The sequence below is a fragment of the Ceratotherium simum genome, chromosome 19 (genome assembly GCF_057802395.1).
Source record: "Ceratotherium simum simum isolate JZ-2026a chromosome 19, ASM5780239v1, whole genome shotgun sequence".
Classification (NCBI taxonomy): domain Eukaryota; kingdom Metazoa; phylum Chordata; class Mammalia; order Perissodactyla; family Rhinocerotidae; genus Ceratotherium; species Ceratotherium simum.
This window is the reverse complement of record NC_141918.1, coordinates 33586165-33608910: the sequence shown is the minus strand read 5'-3', so window position 1 is coordinate 33608910 and position 22746 is coordinate 33586165. Positions and strand designations below refer to the sequence as shown.

Sequence of the window (22746 nt, the reverse complement as noted above, 5' to 3'; positions counted from 1 at the left end):
AGAAGAATGCAAGCCTATTTTCTAAGTGTTCAAAATCAATCAGCTATACATTAAAAAAAGACGAAGAAGTGTTCCATAGGTGCTGGCTGTAACAGTTTATCGTGCACTGAGAGGAACGCTCCGTGTGAAGTTACGGAACGGCCTCTAGGACGGCTGTTTACTGTGCACAGGATGAATAAATCATTTCTCTCAAGGTAATCCTGTGGAGGGCTTCCCTTCAAACAGTCATAATCGTCTGGCCTCTGCATGCAAATGTAGACATGGTCACACACTGAAAAGAGCACCAGCAAAAATGACAAGCAGAACTTGCGGGGGCAGCAGTAAGCAGCTATTTATTGGCTGATAGACTCTTTTTTTTCCCTTCCAGTTGTTTTTCAGAACATAAAAATGTTTTCCCTCATTTTTTTTTTCACCATAAAGAACGGTAAAAGCCAGGAGACACCAGGCAGAGTACCCTGAAATCACTGTGGGGACAGAGCCAGAAGCCAGGCTGGGCACTGGGCACAAGAGGGCAGTGGGCCATTTTGAAAGGAAGAAAAGGACAACTGGGGGCAGAGGCTGGGACAAAGTCTGCAAAGCAGGGCAGCAGATGACACAGAAGATTCTACAGCTGCTCGCTGCAGCTGCTCTAATAGTCTCCTCTGCTTCAGAGTAGAGGCAAATGTGCTTAGAAATGAAAGGCCAGAGGGGACAGGAAAAATGCACCTTCCATTTCTAACCAACTGGAGTATAATCTCCACAAGCTCAGCCTGTTCTCATGAGGTGGTTATTTTTAGGATTCAAATATAGGCAGAATACTAACCCGCAAATCCTATGTGCTTCTTTGCTGCAAGCACAAGTGGGTACACCCAAATTACTGAGAGGATGTTGCAATTTCTAAGGACAAACTTGTAGTTGGAGCCTTGAACATTAGAAATGGTAGCAATTTAGTAATATGATAGTTTATGGCCTTGCCCAACTGTTTCTGAACTCATAAAATGCTTTGTCACATGTAAGCTTAATTTTTATAGGCTTTAGGCCACATAATGGCATGATTTCTTGTTTTAAATTCAGTACAAATAAGGGTAGTCGATCTCTCAACCCTGAGATGATTTCCAAGAACTCTGGACCCTATTGAACTCTGCACTATTTTAAGGACTGCCTCTGGTTGACTGGAAATCCTATCCTGAGGAAATAAATACATAGTTGGGGACAGGGAGGACAGGGGCAGGCCAACTCCATCCACCTCATGTTTTCTTCAGGATCCATAGACATCCTAAATGGTAGCGTTTTCACCTCCTTGATAGCAGAGAGCATTTATGATCAGAAAAAGATGTTCTTCAAAAACGTCAGGGACTGAGAGAAGTCACAAAAGAGGAGGAAGAGAGTTAACAGTAACTGCATAGTTACTGGGCTGTTTTACAGATTAAAAAATAAAACAGGCTCATAAAATTTAGTAATATGAAGTCACACAGGAGGGTCAGAAGTCAAATAAAGGTCTATGAGACTCTAAAACTTCTTTCTACTATCACAAGACGGCATGGGGGTCTCAGAATTCTGTAGAGCTCTTCCCACTGAAGGTTTATAAAATGCAGACAGACAATGTGTATTTCATTAACTAAAAACAAGTTGAAGCCATTTCTCAGGCTATATGCCTTCACAGGGCAGGGGCACTCTCCTCCCGACTCCAGTCAGACACTTAGAACCACTTAAGCTTGCTCCATGGCCTCTAGCCAGGCCTGAGTCTGTGGAGGCCTAGGGCTAACAGTTGCATGATCTCCCAGCTCAATTAGGCATGACACAACTCTGGAAGGGACAGCGGTCCACAGAGTATGTTGTTGTAGTCTGAGCAGCCTTAAGGACAACAAACATGCTACAAAGTGCAAAGCACTTAGTTCTGTTGAGATGTGTTCTTATAAACCTGTTTAGAGAACTGAGATAATTTCAGTGAGCAGTTCAACTAACAGAATAATATTGCTGACCTCAGCATGAAACCAGATTCATAATCTGACCCCACTCTGTAAAGTATATATCCCATTACTCCCCCAAATCTGTCTATTCCAGAGAGGACGTCTCTTCATTGTTCCCACGTTTCCCTCACTCTTGCTTCATGCCCCAAATGCTACTGAATCTTCTAAAATCCCTTCATTTCTCCCCACCCAGCAAATCCTACCACATCTTTCAAGGCCCATCTCAAAACCCACTTTCTCTCCATTGAGCGTGCCTTGATAACTCCAGTCAGCAGTGGCCTCTAAAATCCTGAACAGCCATAACAGTATCTCCACTCCTTATTTCCATATTTGATTATATTCAGCTTAGAACTTGACTGAGTGCTCTGTAAAATCTATTATCTCATCTTTGTAAATCCCTCTAGTCGCCAAACTGTAAGCGTCTTGAAGACAGAGACTCTGCTGACATACTAAAATGACTGGCAGAGAGCACCATGGCAGTGCTTCCTAACCCCAAATCTATTGTTTTTTTTTTTACTTTGAGTTTAAAGCAGTTGTGAGCTGAGAACCACTTTCCTTTGAGACTCAACTAAATTGGCTCAAATCCTATTCCTTTGTGCAGTGGGAGCCCTACATTCTTTCCTAACTGTATGAGGACTCTGGAAGTGAGTGGAGGTAATTTACAATTTCTTTTCCTAGTCACTTCTGGCTCCAAGTTCTTTCTTCTCTAGACTTAGTCCAGTGGCTGGAAGGAGGATATTGCTATCCCTGAGCCCAACATCTCCAGACATGGAACTTTTTTTTTCTTCAGTAAGAAATATTACTACTTCATTGTGGGTACTATTTACTTTTGAAGGTTTAGAAGAAAAATACTTTGTATTAATTAACTCTTCATTACACAGAGTAGAATGCTACAAATTTTACTTAGAATTTTTTTTTTTTTTTTTTTTTTTTGGTGAGGAAGATCAGCCCTGAGCTAACATCTGTGCCCATCTTCCTCTACTTTGCATATGGGATGCCACTACAGCACTCCTCAATGAGTGGTGCGTAGGTCCACGCCCAGCATCCAAACCCGAGAACCCCAGGCTGCCGAAGCGGAGCATGTGAACTTAACCATTACGCTACTGGGCCAGCCCCTTTACTTAGAATTTTCTTGGCCATTTTCTAAGGAACTCTGATTTATTACTTGTGCCATACCAAAGGAATAAATGAAAGCTGCTCCATTATTTTTCATGTATGACAGCCTAGTAATTACTAATTAAACATACACAGACTTTTGAAGTTACTCATAATTTTACCTCAAGTAGATATTACTGTGTTTTCTGTTTCTTTGGTCCAAACAGGATGCTTCTTGTTAAGAGGGGTAGTATAATACACTGAATGAGTACAGACTCTGACGTCAGACTGTGTGAATTCAAGTCCTAGCCTACCACTTACTAGACATGTGACTCTGGACAAACTACTTAATCTTTCAGTAATAAATGGGGGTAAGAATAGTATCTAGCACATATGGATTGAATAAATATGTGTAAAGTGTTTTGAAGAGTGTGTGACACACAGTAAACACTCTATAGGGGTTAGTGATTTTCTTTTTTACTTGGTATCACATGGTTTATGCTACATATGCATTGTTATGGGCTGAATTATGTCCCCTCAAATCCATATGTTGAAACCCTAATCCCCAAGACCTCAGAATGTGACTGTATTTGGAAACAAGGACTTCGAAGAGGTAATTAAGTTAAAACGGGGTCATTAACTCAAAATGACTAGTGTTCTTATAAGAAGAGGAGATTAGGACACAGACAACATAGAAAGAGGGATGATCACATGAGGAAACAGAGAGAAGGCAGCCATCTGCAAGCCAAGGAGAGAGGTAGCAGAAGAATGTAAACCTGCTGTTACCTTGATCTGGGACTTCTAGCCTCCAGAATTGTGAGAAAATAATCTTGTTTAAGCCACCAAGTCTGTGGTATTTTGTTATGGCAGTTCTAACAAGCTAATACATGAATCAAAATTAAATTTGGTTAAAAAAAAAAAAAAAGAGAGATGGTGAGAAACGAATGGTTTGTCATTACATTTCTGACAGCATTAAATTGGTAGGATGTCTCTAAGAGGTGTTGATTTTTGAAAGGCTGAAATCATAGTGGTTAAGAGCACTGGGCTCTATCTTGGTCCTGCCACTTTCTAGCCATGTACCTTTAGGCAAGCGAAGCCTAAAGACATTTGGAAGGACTGTACAATCTCCAGTACTTCGTGGGTGTGTCAAGACTAAGTGAGATAATGTGTAGCACGATGCCTGGCTCATAGTAAACATTAACTTAATAAAATTCTGTCTATCTATCTACATGTCTTCTGATGGTGGGGGTGGGGTGGGGGGACATTTTCTCAGCACCTGACCTTTTCTGCTTTATTTATTTATTTTTTTTCAACCAGATAAGAAGGCTGAGGCCCATAGAAATAAACTGATTTCTCCGGGATTCACAGGCAGGTATGTCTGACTCCAAGACCCATTCTCTTTCCACTATACCACATTACCTTTCTCATTAATTTTCTAAAACCTATACATTCTAGTATGCTGTCCACAGTACTCATCTAATACATGCTTCCCAATATATATATGTATTTTATGTGTGAGGGGTCATGAGACCAGAGTGTTAGTAAATTAAATATCATTTTCAGAGGGCCTTCTCATATATGAAAGAAAAGCAAAAAATAAAACAAAACTCAACCTTTAGGTAGAAGTAATTCTAGCTTTGGTAACTCCACTGTCCTGTAATGGAGACAGCCATGGTTTAATGGTCCCATAAGAACATGGCATAAGTGATTTATAGTCTCACATTGCAGTGTCCTGATTTGAACCAACAGACTATGATTTCCAAAGGATTATAACTTGTGCTGCTATTGGACCAACCCCAATGTCCAATTTTAGCACAAAATTTGCTCTGGCAGTATTTAGTCCTAGTTAAATAAGCAAAGTGTGTTCTCAAGTGCTAAATGACAGCTCTCCATTTCATTTTGTAACTTTTCCATACCCCCAGTCAGGAATTACAGACCAGCTACCCTACCTATGGAGTTATTTAAAATACCCCAACGAGGCGTTTTCTAACTAGCGTCTTTAACAAAACAAACAAACAAACAAACAAAACAATAAGGTAATGATTTCTTGAATCATTTGGTTTTTACTAAATTACCTCCCAGAAAATATTTAATTCCATCGTGTGAGCAGTTAACTCACCTATTTATTTTATTTTTGTTAAAAATAGATTGGCTCTTAAAGAAATTGATACCATGCAATATCGGTTTTTAAATGTCTCAATGAGAATAGCCACGTATACATTTCTACCACTTCAATTAAAAACAGAAAACCAAAGCTGAGTGATTGGAATATTTTTCTAGGTAGAGCTAAGATGGTTAGTGTGAACTACTTTGCTCCAGGAAGTATTGTTGTCACTTCACTCGTTTTGTACTATGACAGAAGCTTGGTTTGCATGATATTTAGATACTTAGGTTTAAAACGTGAAAACCCTTATGTTCAAAAACTCTTTAATCCAGTAGAAATATTTAAAATGCTTACTGTAAATCACAATGCAAGTCTGCAAGACAATTAATTGGATTGTTATTGTCAACAGAATGGAAGAGCAAAAGACTGCAAATTGTTTTAAAACATCTTCACATCGAAAAGAGTATAGATAGGGCATAATCTGAGGCAAACAAACAAGGAAGTAGAAGGCATTTTCCTGCTCCATTTGCCCAATTTCAGGGGTAGTAACTCTTTGGGAAAGCTCCAAAGCTATTAAAAGGGTTTGTAAATCCATACTTCTCCAAAAACAGATTAAGGGTTGCATAAAAACAGAATTCTCAGTTTCAAAGAGGTTGGAAACCACTGCCCTAACCTCCCTTAGACTTTCTTCCTCCTGCCTCTTCAAGAATGGAGGAATAAGAAAAGGAGAGTAGCCAGAAGTGGAGGTGGAGATGATAGTAAAATATTGTTTGATAACATTTTCATCAACTGGAAGATGTATGATGGGGCAAAGCTAGGATGTTATTTCTCCCTTGTTCTATTCTAACTCAAGTACTGAGTTATGATGTCCTTAAAAAAAGAATAGAACCACTATATGGACAGTGACTACGTTTCACCTGAATTTCTGTGATTTGGGGTCTCTAAAAATGACTGGAAGGGCTGGGAGGGTTTCTAAAGAATGCAGACTGTTAAATTACATTATTTCCTAAACTAAGACAATATCAAATTGAAAAAGAATCAGTAGAATTTCCAGTCAAGATGGCACAGTGAATTCATGCTTCAATTCATCCTGTATGCTCTAAACACATGGTAATGACAGATAAAATAGAAAAAGAGAAAACCAAAAGGTCATTGCTGGGCTCAAAAAGCAAGATAAACATCGTTGTATACCAGAAACACAACAGAAATGCAAAGCAATGAGTTGGGTTAAAGCTGCAGCCTATCAGGGTCCGGGTTTTGAAGCAGCTAGTGGCAACTGGAAATTCAGCTCTGGTGGAATACTGGGGCTAAAATGCTCTATTTAAGGTAGAGATCAAAGCCAGCATCGTTACTGAAAGCCAGGAACTGGGGCAGATCAACCATGCTGTTTTTCCCAGGATTCTCCGTGTTTTGGCACTGAAAAATCCCAAGTCCCAGGAAACCCCTTAGTTCCAGGCAAACAGCAATGACTGGTCACCTGACTTCTCCCAGCCCCATGAAAGGACGCTGAATAAAACTACTGCCAATATACTGCCTGGGGCTGTGGATTTATTGGAAGCAGTAGACCCATGAAAGCAAAAGGACAAAAGAAAAACATCACTACAGCAAATGAACTGAGATACCAGCTGGCTCAGTTACTTGATTAGCCATATTCCTAATATTGATAAGGAAAAGGAGCCCTCTCAAGCCATTGTAAGATCTTGTTCTGGACTGTGGAATGGAATGGGGATAGGGGCAGATGGAAATATTCATCAAACTGGAGATGGAATAAGAAAGGATGACAAAAATATTTCCCACTCAAGGTAATTGTGCAAATCAAAATTCCAAAACATACAAAGAAGTTAATGCTAAAAAACATAGTTGGGGGGCCAGCCCCGTGGTGCAAGTGGTTAAGTGCGTGTGCTCCGCTGCCGCGGGCCGGGGTTCGCCAGTTCGGATCCCAGGCGTGCACCCATGCACTGCTTGGCAAGCCATGCTGTGGCGGCGTCCCATATAAAGTAGAGGAAGATGGGCACAGATGTTAGCTCAGGGCCAGTCTTCCTCAGCAAAGAAAGAGGAGGATTGGCAGATGTTAGCACAGGGCTGATCTCCTCACACACACACACACAAAATAAATAAATAAAAATAAAAAACATAGTTGGGAATGATGGAGTAATTGGTACCAGACTAGCTCTCCTTCTATAAAAACTATAAAAAGAGACAAAATATACCAAACAACCATTTTCAGAAGCTGAACAGGCAGTACGAGACTGTGATCCCTGGGAGAAAGAAAACAAAGGAGCTGAGTTCCACAAATGCCCCACCTTTCTGCCTGGAGGCTCTCTGTGGATTGACATACAAAGAGGAAAGGTAGGAAAGGTCTTATTGAGAAGGTGATATTTGAGGAAAGATCAAAAGAAAGTAGGGGAACAAACCACGTGAAAATCTGGTGCAAGCGGAATGAGTGTGCCTGGATGTTGAAGGAAAAATAAAGAAGTCAGTGTGGTGAGTGCAAGCAGAGCCCAGAGAGAGAAGTAGGAGAGGAAGTTAGAGTGGTAAGGACAGGGGGAGGGCAGGAAAGACCAAATAGGGCCGTGAAAGCCTTTGCAGGGACTTTAGTTCTTATACTCAGTGAGATGTGAAGACTCTGAAGGTTTCTGAGCAAGGAGTGACAAGATCTTGGATTTTCACAGAAGCATTCTGGCTGTTGTGATGAGTACAGACTGAAGGGGAGCAGGGACTGAGAGACTAGGTAGGAGGCTACTGCAAGAATCCAGGAGACAGCTGATAGCTGCTTCCACTGAAGTGGTAGTAGTTTATGCAAATGGGAATGATCCAATAGAGAGGGTGGGAATGATGATGCAGCAGAGAGGAGAAAGTTGCTCATTCACTATCCTTGCTAGGGAAAGGGATGGGACCTAGTACACAAGCTGCGGAGATACAGAGCAAGGAACGTTTCATTCATAGTAACGGGAAGGAAGGCAGAGAATATGGGCACAGACACCGGTAGGTGACTGGTGGTGGCGGTGGAGTCTGTGGACGTTCTTTTCTGATTACTCCTATTTCTCAGGGAAAAAGGAAATAAGGGCTGAAAACGAAGAGGGAGGAGGAGGTATTGGGGGTTTGAGGAGGAGAAGGTATGAACAATGGATTAGGAGAGTAAGAGAATGAGTAGTTTGGATTTGCCATGGTTGTTCTCTTCAACCCAAGATGCATTTGAAACAGTTCTCTAAATCTTTTGCTCCTGAATCTATCTACATGAAGAAAACATCGTTTTGAAGCCCAGTAATTATCAATATCTATCCATTTTTATTATGGATAGTCTACTCCAGAGAGAGAGAAAATTCCGGCCTCTAGTAAGAGTAGATGTGCCTCAGAAATGTATAGCTAAATGTGAATGAAATGCTGCCAGATTTGTAGCTATCTCGTACTTCCGCAGAAACTAAAGTTCTGTATTTTGAATTCCTTCTGTATTATAAGACTACCTTCAAAAGAGAATCAGCACATCACAAATTTAATTGCACTTATTATTATGTGTATTTCCCATTTACCCTAAAAATTACAGCTGAAGTAAAAACTTTAAGGAGAAATTAATGTCAAGTGGTAAAAATGCTTATTTAAGAGGCTGGAATATTAGGAATTTTTTCAAAAAGACTATGAAGCTTTCTAATGACCACCTGACATGGAAAGCTTAGAAAAGATAAGGGGTTAGGTTTTCACACCCTGCAGATATTATCTAATAAATCATCTCAAATAAATAAGGGTGTATAAGTTGTGTCATAAATATGCTATACATCAAAATTATAAACCTATAAAACCTCTGATGAGGTGACAAGTAGACTAATTATCGTTTTATATTTTTTTCTATTGATGTACCTCAGGAAAACAGAAAAGCAATCTTGGTGTTTTACGAGACATGAGCAGTGTGTTGATTCTTCTAAAACATCTTATTCTCCTAAAACTCTCTATTTGAGAAAAAAAGAATTTGTGCCTAAATTACAACATTATTGGACTACACTTACACATAAATATTCTTTCAGAATCTAAACTTTTTGTAAGCGTCTCATCATCCCAAATCTCCCTATTATGGGATCTTTATGACAGGTATCCCAAGACAGGAATCTCTTGCACCCCCAACATGCTGATCCAAGGACAGGTATCTTTACAACTGACACATTTTTAACAATGAGGTAATGGGTTTTCCTTTTGTGTGTGTGAGACGATAGATTATTATTTAAGAAAATTAGACCACTTCCTATAAATAATTACAGTTCATGTTTGGGAATGAGATGTTTAACAAAATCATTAGGAATATTCAAAGCCAACCAAAGACTCAATACATTCTACTTTTTGGTATGAATGAAGCGAAATTAACCAAACTAACTCACTGGTTCCTAGCAAACATTTAAGCTTCTAAAAACGCTATTCCAATTACTCTTAAAGACAGGGGAAGGGAGTTACAATTCTTAGGCAGAACTATTTATTCTGCTTAGTTCAAGTTTTAGTTTTGAATAGCTTTAGGCAGTTTTTCACTCTCAGGCAAGGCCCATCCAGCCATTCTTAGGTAAACTTTTTCCAGATGGGCAATTTAAAAAATACTGGTTGAAAATGAATAATACAAATGTTCAGATTAGATCCAACCCATGATCCAGAGGACCTTTAGGTCTGTGCATGTAATGAGGAGGCTTGTCCTCTGAAGCTGTTTCTTTACAGGCTAAGAATGTATACCAAAGCAACCTGAACTCCTTCAATACTACATTATAAAGGATTGAAACATTACTGGGGGCAACCTAGATTTTAACTAAAAAAATTTTTAAAGGGCTATTCATATTTTCAGCGCCTACTACCTCTTGAAGTAATAAAAATTTTCATAATTCACTGAAATGCTTTATTATGTATCCTAAATTTGTCTTTTCATTCTCTCAAAGGAAATGTAACTCAAATAAGAACCAATTTCAGTCATAATGCCTCTTGTATAAGATATTCCTGATAAATACGTTTTAAAAAGTAATTGCTAAAATGAACTTTTTGTTTTATTCATAGCTTTTAATCATCTCAGCAATTCTTGCTCCTCATTTGCACATATAAATTGAAGGCTGGCTGTGCTATTGCTACACTCCAAATTTCATTCTGCTACCATCAACCATGTTCAAACTTTCAGTTTCTGAGGTCTAAATTTCTTTGCTTTTCTATAATAGTCTATTTTGTATGCGAGAGGAGAGGGGATAGCATGCCTTACATTGATTATTTAAATAAACAGTTAATCCTAAAGCCTTATTTGCATCATTAATATCAAATAGAAACTATAAAACCTGGGGAAACTGAGAGCCAGCCCAAATAAGCCATCTAGTGTGGAACTTTTCTGATTCTTCCTCAGGAAAATGGAGTCTGTTGGCCTCTGCCTCTGTGTTTGAGAGCACTCTGTCAACACGTCATGGGGGGTTGTTACAGACCACTACCATCATTCTTAGCTTCTCCAGGGTAGGTGCCTCACCTTACTCACTTACCTGTCATGTAAGTACCTATTCAGTACTTACAGATATTAGGTATTGAATACATCATTGTCAAATTGATAAATAATTCCATAGGACAAGGGGTTTGAACTTTATGACCTCAAAGTTTCTTCCTGATCTAAAATTCTATGATTTCTATTTGTCCCAACCTCTACCTATTGATTTTAAGAACTCCTAGGAATGTTTATGTGACTATACAAAAGTTGCCAATTTGGTCATTAATGGGGTAGTAATCCTTTTCCTGCATTATGTTGGTGATTTAAGACCCAGAGTGAAGTAAAATCCTGTTAATAGTTATTCTAGATCAGTGCTGTCCAATAAAAACATAATACAAGCCAAAAATACAAACCACAAATGTAATTTAAAATTTTCTAGTAGCCACATTAAAATAGTAAAAAGAAACAGGTGAATTAATTTTAAGGCTATATTTTATTTAACACCCTATGTCCAAAAATATTATTTCAACATGTAATTAATATAAAATAATTAAGAGATTTTACATTCTTTTTGTGTGTGTTAAGTCTTCAAAATCCAGTGTGTATTTGACACTGTACAACTCAGTTTGGACTAGCCACATTTCAAGTATTTAATAGCCATATGTGGCTAATTAGTAGCTGCTCTTTTGACAGTATCGTTTTAGAGCCTTCATACTCAAAGTGCTCTGTGGACCAGGAGCATTGCAATCATGTGGGAGCTTGTTAGAAATGCAAACCCTTGGAATCAGAGTCTGCATCTCAACAACACTCCACGTGATTTATATGGACATTAAGTTTGAGAAGCACTATTCTAGAGGGAGTATCCAAATTCTTTTTCCAGTGAAACTTTGTTTTAAATATTTTTATAACTTTCACGTTTCTAACTTGTATAAATTTTTTTTTTTTAAAGTTTGGCAGTTTTTTGTTTTTTTTTAAATTTTTATTTATTTATTTATTTTTTCCCCCCAAAGCCCCAGTAGATAGTTGTATGTCATAGCTGCACATCCTTCTAGTTGCTGTATGTGGGACACGGTCTCAGCATGGCCGAAGAAGCGGTGTGGCGGTGCGCGCCCGGGATCCGAACCCAGGCCGCCAGCAGCAGAGCGCGTGCACTTAACCACTAAGCCACGGGGCTGGCCCTGTATAAATTTTTTGAGTCAATATGTTTCCTGGGTCTCCCTCCCCCCATTGTTTCAATAACTTGTTTTTTTCTAGTTACAAAAGAATAACTTGTTTATATAGAAAAATTAGAAGCTACAAATAAGAAAAAAGAAAATAAAAATCACTTGTCATTCTACCAACCAGAGATAACTACTATTGACATTTTGGGTGTCTATCCTTCCAGTCTCTGGAATGTTATTTCTTAATTACATAATAAATAATAAATTCTTCTACATAACTCTAACAGCAACATATAAAATAAAGTCCCTTTCACTACTTCCCCAAATGCAGTCCTCTCCTGATCCATTCACCAGGTAAAGGACATTTGGGTTGTTTCTAGTTTTTGGCAATTATGAATAAAGTTGCTATAAACATTGACTTTCAGGTTTTTGGGTAAATACGTAGGAGTGGGACTACTATTAGAAAACATCTTTTTTAATGGCTGCATTGTACTTCAGGACTTGAATATATATGAATATATACTCATTTACTCATTCAATCAACAAATATTGAATACTTACACTGCACTAGGCAATGAGAATATACTGAACATAGTGTTGGTCAGTGTTGGTCCCAATCTTCATATAATTGGTTTTTAATAAAATTTCTACTAATGGACATTTATTTCTAATTCCCCTATCATAAGCAATGAGTTTTAAAATTGCAATTCAATCATTACTGATCATCTGCTATCTGCCCAAAATTATCCTAGGAGTTGTCAAGGCAAAAAAAGAGCCACTAGGCAGTAGTCTTGATTGGGAGAGTCACGTAACTCTAACCACAGCACTGGTTAGAGTTGGGTGGGGAGTGGGAGGGCAGAATCTAGCCCCAGGTAGCTGTTGCAGGTTAATTCTAGGTTAATATGCAGAACCTGGGATCATCCTTCATCGTCCTGGGCCAGTGGTTTCCAAACTTTAGTGTACATCAGGATCATTGGGGTGAGGGGGGCTTGTTAAAACACAGATCCCTGGACCCCATTTCTGATTCAGTAGGTCTGGGATGGGGCCCAACAATTTGCATTTTTAACACGTTCCCAGTTGAGGATAACACTGCTGGTCCCAGGAGCATACTCTGAGAACTGCCCTAGTCTATTTGTGTGTTTCTGAGGCTGATGTCTTAAATTTGGACTCTTCTTTATCAGCAGTTAGGGATTCGGAGATCTACAAGTAGCTATCTTTGAAGTTATTGAAGAAGTTATTGGCAGGGGAACTTGTCCTCTGGCACTCACCACCACCAGTAGGCAGGGAGGGATTCCACATCTGAAGGGTTCTGGAGCAGTGTCTTAATATCCAGCTCCAGAGTTTCCTCTTCTGCGTTAGAGGTGGCTGGGTTTCTAGCTGCAGGCGCCTTATGAAAGCTGCAGGGCATTCATCTGAGACTTCAGAAGGGCTTGGAGGGGACATGCTTACCTGGGGTTTAGGGAGTCTTGAGGACATGAGCTAGCTCTGGGAGCTTGCAGGGCCCAGGTCCCACAGGCAGAGGATCCAGAGTTGCTGGTGAGTGTAAAGCTAACTGCAGAGAAGGCTTTTTGGTTTCCTTCCCTTAGCTAGTTTGGTGGGCAGGTTCAAATAGCGAACTGTGGGTTCATTCCCCTCATAGCAGGTTTGAATCCAGTTTCAACATTCACTAGCTCCATCACCAGTTCTTGGGAAATTTCATCATCTGTAAAATGAAGACAACACCCTCATCCTTCAGGGTTACCATGAGGATTAATACGATAAGATATGTGAAGTACCTTGTTAGCATGGCACACACAGTAGGCCCCTCCTTATCTAATGGGAGCGTGGGTCTGTAGTGAAGCTGTCGTACACCATGTTCTGGGACCTTCAGCGGACTCATCACAAAGTATGTTTGATTCTCTTTCCACATAAGGGTACTGGTATTACTCCCTCTGGAAAATAAGGCTAGCTAGCTTTGGGGGTCTGTTGTCAAGTCACTCACAGGCAAACAATACACATTCTCTGGAGTGGATGTAAGAGATTGGAGTCTGTAATAGCTGACAGGATAATAACCATGCCACACTAGCATTTGAAGTCTTCACAGGATCTAAGATGACTATTCACAGATGAGACTTTTAGAACTAGAAGGAACAGGGCTAATTTATTTCAATCACTCATTTTACTAATTATCCTGGGAGGTTAAGTGACCTTCTCAGGGTACTGTTGTAATATTTAGAGTTCCTAACTCTGAGCTGGCCTTGTTTTCAGCTATTCCACATTTTCTGAATCTTGCTCCTGTTGCTCTATCCATAAAGCACTTGCTCTATTTCCCTTTTTTATATATACTATGTGTACAAAATGAGAAGTTGATTAGGACAGTTCTGTGGCTCCAAGTTCTTGCTTAGAGAAGGATTTTGGAAGAGTAGGAATTTAAGGTCCATTTGGAAGAGTGAGAGTGTAGGTTGGCATGACAAAAGCATTAGAGCCCATCTTTTTCGTCATTCCCAGATACTCCAAAAGGTTAATACTACTTATAGGTTCATGATAAACATTATTTCAACAACCTGATTTTAGCTTATTGGCAGTTAAGTACCTATGTTTATATTCCAATTTTGTGTTTTAGTAGTCAGGAATCTTTTCTTGTTGTCTTAGGCATATCTCAGCCAGTGAAAATAATCTTCCCCCTATGTCGGAAACTTATTCAAAGAAGAAAATAATCAGAAAGCTACTTTAAAAAAAGTGTGTAAAATGTAAACTTTAGATACAACAGAGTATTTGTTTTATAAAGGAAGGATTCCTTTTTTTAAAAATAAAAAGGCATTTTTTTAAAAAAGCACAAAACCAAACTCCACTAGCAGAGGAAATGGTAAACAATTTTGGAATGGTATGTACGGAGTGCACTCCCATCCACCCCACCCCCTGCCCCCCGACCCTTCCTAATGTCTTCTCTTGAGTTTCTGCTAGTTTTGCTGAGAGAATTAAGGAGCCATCATGGACATGAATCTCCATTACAGGAGAGTTTGACTCCCCACTCTCCTATCCGCCATACTTAATAGAAGGGAAGATGGGTGGTGGCTGTTCCCTAGTATTCCAATTGCAAAGGAGGCACTTTCTCATTGAAATGATGTTAAAAATGGTACGTAGGTTTCTCTTAACTGTGAATTAGATCAGTTACTGCGAGTTGGCCTGAAAAGCTAATAGCCATTTTAAGATTACTTCTATGAGAAACACATTTGTAGATCCAAAAATTGGCTGACCACCAAAATACATTTGAAATACAATCTGTCATAGGTTGGGATATGGTTGGATATTTTTTAAAATTTGATTTACACAAATTCTTTCAAGTATATATTAAGCCATAAGCATTTCTTGAGTTCCTGAACATCTGTTGCATTAACAAATGTAGTACCTGTACTAACATATCACTTAAAGCTCAAACATGACTTGGGGGTCATCATACTATTTGCTCTACTTTTGCATACGTTTGAAATTTTTCTTAATAGAAAGGATTAAAAAAACCCTTCAAACATAAATTTCAAAAATCCCCAAAGGATCAACCTAGGGCAAAACTGGGATGCAATATAAGAACCCCTAATAAGAAGTAAAAACTTGAATTTTGAATTGCAGCCATAATGTAGACAGCAAACCAGCTATTAAAATGTTGAAAACATTTGAAATAATGGACCTATTTTGAAGCCTCCAAAATCTCACATCACTGTTGTTCATAATTAAGAATGTCTTTCAAATGCCTAAGTATGACATTTTTTAAAAATCCATTGCAATTAATATAAAAGAGGAAAATTCATCCTTTTAAGCATCTCTTTTTAGTGTATTTATCTCTTTAAGATGTAGCTTAATAAGTCTATTAGACTTCCTAAAATATTATTTTATTAAATTCAGAGTTAAAACATTTACTCTTTAGATATCTACAGTCAATTAATAAATTTTCTATACCATCCTTTCATATCTTTTATAAACAAAATATTTTAAAAACCTACAATGGCATGATATAAAGAGAGCAATTATAGTAGACAAAACAATAAGTGAAATATGATACGCCGTCTGCCATGTACCTATGAGTTTTACGGAATAATCATTACAACAGATGTCCTAAGAGAACAAAGAAGAATGAAAAAGTATAAAGGTGGAGGAAGGCATGGAAGATATTTTCTGTTATCTTCTACTGTGTGGTCTTGCACTGCACTGTTCTTTAAACAAAAAAAGGTCTCTGCAGGGGCAAGCCCTGCTTCAGATGTGCCCTTCCCTCCTGACTAGAGAATAATGTGCTTGTGTAGTATCTGATTACACCAGACAAGACTGTGAACACATGCGATTTACTCAATGATCCTGTTCTACTTCCTTTTAAAGATAAAGAATGCATTTAAGTCAATTGTGTATGAGACTGTAGTAATTCCTTAGAAGGCTCCATTCAAACAGAGAATAATATTACTTTATTTTAAAACATTAAGAGCATAGCCATTTCCTTGGCCTTCATTTTCTTTCCAGACAACATCAATTAGAACTTTAATTTATTTTAAAAGAGAAAAAATAAGACACGAGTAATTACTTTAAAATAGTTTTAATTTTTCTTTCTATAAGCAAAACATCCCAACAAAAAATTCACTTTTCAAAAATCTTTATATACAAATAACTGCGTAAAATGGAAGAAACAACTAAAAACAATACAACCATCAACACAACAGCTCCTACCAGGCCAGGTCAGGGTGGAGATCTCATGAAAACAAGCTGCTCACATTCCCAGAACCACAACACCCCGAGAGGAATCTTGTCCTCTTTAACTTGCTGGGTGGCAGAGCCCAGAGGAATTACTCTAACTATGAAAATCCCAAAGCATGGTCACCTAGGGGAAATGTGGAGACAGATATGACTTGAACATGATAATTATTTTCTTGTAATAACAGTAAACAACCTTAAATGGTGAAGGCTGCATGAGCTCCAACTTTAACAGGTAGCTAATTGTGTATGTATTTATCAAACAGGGCATTTGTTAGCTAAGATGGAAAACACACAATGTATACTTGCCATTGTGTTTAAAATACTCTCTAAAGCACTCACATTTATTGATTATAGATACATGTAAGAGGTATTTAAAATAATAAAACATAGCAAACATTTGAGGGCTTACTATATACCAGACATACTGTTTTAGGTACTTCTTATGGTTTATTTCACTTAATCTTCGCAATAACCCTATGAGGTATGAACCATTAATATTCCTATTTTACAAATAAAGAGCTAAGGCATAGGAAAGTTAAATTATTTGACCAAGATCACACAACTAGAATGCAAAATCAGGTGCCTTGTCTCCAGAGCTCTTGGTCTTAATTTAGCTCCCATTCTGTAATGAGAAATTGGATTTTTAACCTCATTATCATACAGAACTATTCTTCCAAGATTGTAAATTCTGTTTCTTCTCTGTGAACTTCCACCTCTCGCACTGTTCACCTTCTGCCTCCCAATTCACTTTCTGGTTTCACCTGCTTCCCTGTACTACTTGGACCCCTAAGTAATTTCAATTATGCCCCCAACTCCTACCCAGACCTCTCCTGCTGAAGTTAAACCAAGGTGATCGCCTGCACCAGCAATCTCTGTTATTGCTACTGCTTCCCAGCAGTGAAACATTACTGCTGATTTAATCCAAGAAAGATTCATGCTGCCTGTTGTTAACTGGGCCTTCACTATTGCTCAGCAATTCTTTCACTGACACCTCGCAGCATTCATAGCAGCAGTTTCAAACCAGGATTAAATCCCCAAATGCACCCATCTATCCCTTTATAGATTATCTTGCTATGGATTTATTTAAAATCCATCCAAAGTAGGGTTGTCAGATAAAATACAGGATGTCCAGTACAATCTGAATTTCAAATAAACAAGAAATCATATTTTAGTATAAGTATGTCTCAAATATTGCATTATAGAAACATTTAAATAGTATTTAAAATAATAAAAAATAGAAACTATGTACTCAAAGCCTACCAAATATTGTATAGAAGATACTTAATACTAAAAACTTATTCATTTTTTACCTGAAATTCATATTGTACTGGGCATCCTGTATTTTAATTTGCTAAATCTAATTCAATCAAATTCCCTTCTTTCCATTCCCAGAAGTGCCCTTCCTTTTTTCAAAGGTTAATTCTCTGACCTATGGTATTGATCTTTCTCTTTACTTTCTTCATTGTGCATATTCCTTCCCTTCTACTTGCAGGCATGCTCAGGTCATCCCTACTATGGTATTAACGGTCCCAATTCTTCACCCCTCCATGAACCCAGGCCGTTTGCCATGTCACTTCACAATTTCTCTAAGAGGTGAATTCTAGTTCCTTACCTCTTGAATCTGGGCTTGGCTGCATGACCTGTTTTGGACAATAGAATGAGGCAGAAGTGCCAGTGTTTCAGTTTGGAGTCTAGGCCTCAAGAGGCCTTGTATGTTTCTGCTTGTCCTCTTAAAACGCTTCTTCCATCACCATGAGAGAGGTACACCCAGGCAAGCCAGATAGTTCCAGAAGGAGGATGGCAGATAAGTGAAAGAGTCCAGCCTAGAGCAAAGCCCCGAATCTCTCTTCTAAGCTCTAGTTCAGTTGGTTCTCAAACTATAGCATGCATTAGAATCACCCTGAGGGCTTACTAATATTCAGATTGATAGAGCCCCACTCCCGTAGTATCATATTCAGTAAATCTGGGGTGGGGCCTGAGCATTTGCATTTTAACAAGTTCTCAGTGATGCTGAGGCATCACTTTTAGAACCACTATTCTACTTTCATAGTTCCAACTATCTAACAGTCTCCACCTGGTTATCCACAGGTGCCTCAAACATCATATACAGTGTCAATTAGGGGTTTTTTATTATAAGCCCTAGGAACCAATATGGGCCAACTAAAGCAAAAACAAGAATTTATCAGGGAGCTCACAGAATCAATGTGAAGGCTGGCAAACCATGCTCCAAATTAGAAAAGAGACTACTTGACAGTAGGGACATTACTTCTAAGCCTGAAGAAGTAAACAGTGTTTCTTGTGTTCTTGGGTCCCCCTGTTCAAGATTTAACTCCAAACGAGAGTCCCCTAACCATCCCTTAGTTGTACCAGGGCAGTGATAGAAAGGATTATGGTGGAAGTAGCTATCAAGGCCTCCTCTTCTTTCACACTGACTCTCATGATCAAGCAGGTGGATTACTATAACCTCTTAACTGGTTTTCTTGCCCCTAATCTAATCTCCAATTCATTCTCCATATCATCTTCAGTTATCTCTTCAAAACATGTCATTTTCTTCTTTGCCTTGTCTGGTGTAGTGTTCCTGTCTTATCTTGTTTTAAGTAATAAATTGCTTTTCTTTATGTACAAGTGGTGGGATACCTTTGCCTTAGCAGACTCATAAAATGGAAAAGTAGTTTTAGAAAGTAAGGAATACATCCCATTATTAAATGAGGACCTAATTCCTTAATAACTGGGCAAAGGTCAGAAGTGGTGCCAAAATTTTGCACAGACATCCTGATAGGAGCCTTTAAGAGATCAATGTCTCACTAGGCTGAAAATTCCCTCACGACAAGGACCTTGTCCTCATTGTATCACCGCAACTAGCTCGTAACTGGCACTTAATCAAATGAATCAAGTCTTCATCTCCAGGCCCTCCCTTCCTTAGTTTACTGTACCTATTAGTCTCCTAAGGTGATTTCCTGGTTTGCAGTCTTGCCTTCCTATTTCCTCACTGCCAAATCCTTCCTGTATATCACTGCTAAATCAAGCCAATTATTATTTCCTGCTCAAAACCTTCTGACTCTCCAATACGTGCTTGCCAACTCTAAACTCCTCAGTATTCAAAGGCTTCCATAACTTTCCAAAACGTTCCATAACAAATTTTTCTAGGCTTTCTTCTACCCCTTATTTATACTGTCCACCAATCTATATGAATAAGCTTTCTTTCATATAACTTACTTTTTCTGCTCTTTTTGGTTTGGTTCCACTTTTTGGAATGTCTTTCTCCCATGGTGTCTATCCTACCCTACCTTCAAAGTCTAGTTAACACCTGTCAGTGTTCTCAATCTTTTTTAATCCATGACCCACCATCTCAGGTTATTATTGGTCATGTCCCCTTGTACCCCATACCCCTTAATTTCCTGATTAAGGATCTTTCTATTTGCAGCTTTCATGAATTAATGTCTTGTTTGTATACATACTTCATAAAAGTTCAACATATACTATCTCAAATTATTATATACTTGTATTATTTGTCCTACCAGATTTTAAGAGCTTTAAGGAGCTTTCTGTTACTAATTAATCTTCTGTATTCCCCAGAAACTACTCTAGTGCCTTACACATAGTAGTGATGAGTAAAATCTGTTGAACAGATGAATAAACGGATGCTTATAATATGGAGCTAGTTTTTGGGGCTGGTCCTATTGAGGTAGCAGCCAGTGGCTGTGCTGGAATCAAGGGGTTTAAATCTTGGCAGCTTAGAACTGGAAGGTGAGTCTAAACCAAAGATAATCAGGTTGAGCATAGAGTCAAATGCCAGGAAGCCAAACACAAGCATCAAGTAAAAAGATCTCAAGGCCAAACCTGAGAAGAAGTGTACAGTGAAGGGTATGGAATCAGGCAAAGTATAAGCAAGAGTGGTTTAATAATAGGTTGATGGGGATCTGGGATGGTGGACTTCTTTAAGAGCTTGTGTATAGTGTTTACCAAATAGAAATGAGTGGTTTATTGGTAAAATGGAGTTGCCTAAGAGTCAGAAGTTGGGTTGGCAGCCCTTTATAATTTCTAGCAAAGAAACACATACATGGAAATAAATTTATAATAGCAAATATAGTGAAATATAAATAGACCTGCTTTGAGAGAGAGATTTAGTTTGAGCATTTTCTTGCTCCTCCCTGTCACCTTAATTTGTTTCACACATTTGTGCAACTTCACATCCAAGATCTAATGTATTTTTTTGATTCCTCTATATTATGGATAAAGAAAAACATATTTTAAAAGATATAATATCATAGTACTTAATACCATACAAAAACTCAGAAATTTTTTTTGCCTTATTTTTTAGACTTTTAATCTACCAATCAGTAAAGCTACAATAAGAACACTGTACCTAATAACCGCTGATTTTTCTACAGTAACTGTTCATAGGCTGGAAAATTCCAAGAATATTTTACAAAGGTTTTTTTTTTAAAAAACTTAAAAACGTAAAATGAAAAATCCTAATTATAAGAAATACATACTTTATTATTGAGAGTGCTAAAGAGTTTAATTCCTACAGCTATTTTGCCCTATAAAGCATTTGTTTGCCTGTCAGTCTGTGACGTTGGGTTAAGCGACTCTGCCACACACAGTGTTTCCTTGTACTAATTAGCACGAGCACTGTGGGAAAGACTAACGTCCACATGAAAAGCACAGCAAAATTCACTTTAAATCTTATTATAAATGTGCAATAGTCCTCTGCATGAATCGTAAAATAAATTTTGTTATTTTGAATTAAATTAAATGCTGAATAAAGTACACTTTTAAAGGCTATATCATTCTTCCTGATATTACTGAGAGAAGAATAAACTCCCATATTAGTTTCTTTAAAAATTAATATATTTGGGGGCCAGCCCAGCTGGCGTAGTGGTTAAATTCGCCTGCTCTGCTTCAGCAGCCCGGGGTTCGCAGGTTCGGCTCCCGGCGCGGACCTATGTACCTCTTATCAAGCCATGATGTGGCAGGCAACCCACGTGTAAAGTAGAGGAAGATGGGCACAGATGTTAGCCCAGGGCCAATCTTCCTCAGCAAAAAGAGGATTGGCAATGGATGTTAGCTTAGCGCTAATCTTCCTCACCACAAAAAATTAATATATTTGGCAAGCAATATAGAAGAATAGGAAGATCACTTACGAAGGAACTAGGTGACCTGGATCCCCTTTATTCTTTGGAATCTTAGGCCAGTCATTTATTCTAAGTCTCAATTTCCTTATCATAAAATCTAAAGACTTGAATTATTTCAGTGATTCTTGCAAGGAAGACTTCATTGGAATTGCCTGTGGGCATTGTGACTGGGTGGATGTGAGAATAGAGGGCGTGGGTAACTGTAGCTTTACAACACTTCGTAAGTGATTCTTGATGTATATTACTGGTTAAGAACCAAGGGTCTAAATAATTTCTTGGGTCTTTTGCAATTCTAAAAGTCTACTTTTCATATCCAATCAATGGAAATTTAACAGCTCCTAGCTTTCATCATTACTCTCTTCTTGTTAATGAATAAATGTATTTTAGGAAATAGAGAAGCTGCCTCTAAATTATGAATAATAGCTTACAGTTACTGAGTGCTTACAAGTTCTAAGATATTAACTCATTTAATATATGTAATTCAATCCTCACAACAACACTGTGAGGTAGGTACTAGAATTATCATCTGTATATTACAGAGGGGAAAACTGAGGCACAGAAAGTAATTTGCCCAAAGTCACAGAGCAGGTAAGTAGGAAACTGGGCCGTAAAGCCTAAACTCCTAACCAGTACCCTACACTGCCATTCAATAAATGCCCTATACATACAAACAGAACCCACCACTGTTCCTCACCCAAGTAGCACTGCTTTCCCTGCCACTCTAGGAAAAAAGGACGTGTTTTTAGAAAATTTGTGGGATCAGAAATGATGGGAGGGGGAAGATGGGAAAGGCAAGACTGAAATGACTCAAGGGAGCTGAGCCTAAAGCCCCTGGCCCTGAGTTACAACAACTAGAGACTACTTAGATTCACAAGAGCTTCTCTAAAAAGGTTCACTATTCCTAGGAGTGATTTTCCTTCAGTTATCATTTCATTCCATAATGTTTGAGATATATTCTTTTCTTTTTTGAGGAAGATTGGCCCTGAGCTAACATCTGTTGCCAGTCTTCCTCCTTTTTCCCTTTTTTTTCCCCAAAGCCCCAGTAGATAGTCGTATGTCACAGTTGTACATCCTTCCAGTTGCTCTATGTGGGACGCCACCTCAGCCTGGCTTGATGAGTGGGGCGTAGGTCCGTGCCCAGGATCCGAACCAGTGA

At 38.5% G+C, this 22746-nt stretch overlaps 1 long non-coding RNA gene across 1 annotated transcript in view; it reads right to left on the bottom strand.

The window, feature by feature from the left end:
- Positions 1-22746, bottom strand: part of LOC147914524 (uncharacterized) — a 60739-nt gene that overhangs the window by 24430 nt on the left and 13563 nt on the right. Inside the window, exon 2 of the long non-coding RNA XR_015555251.1 lies at positions 13186-13438. This is a non-coding gene — a long non-coding RNA (uncharacterized LOC147914524). The remainder of the gene's footprint in view (positions 1-13185; positions 13439-22746) is intronic.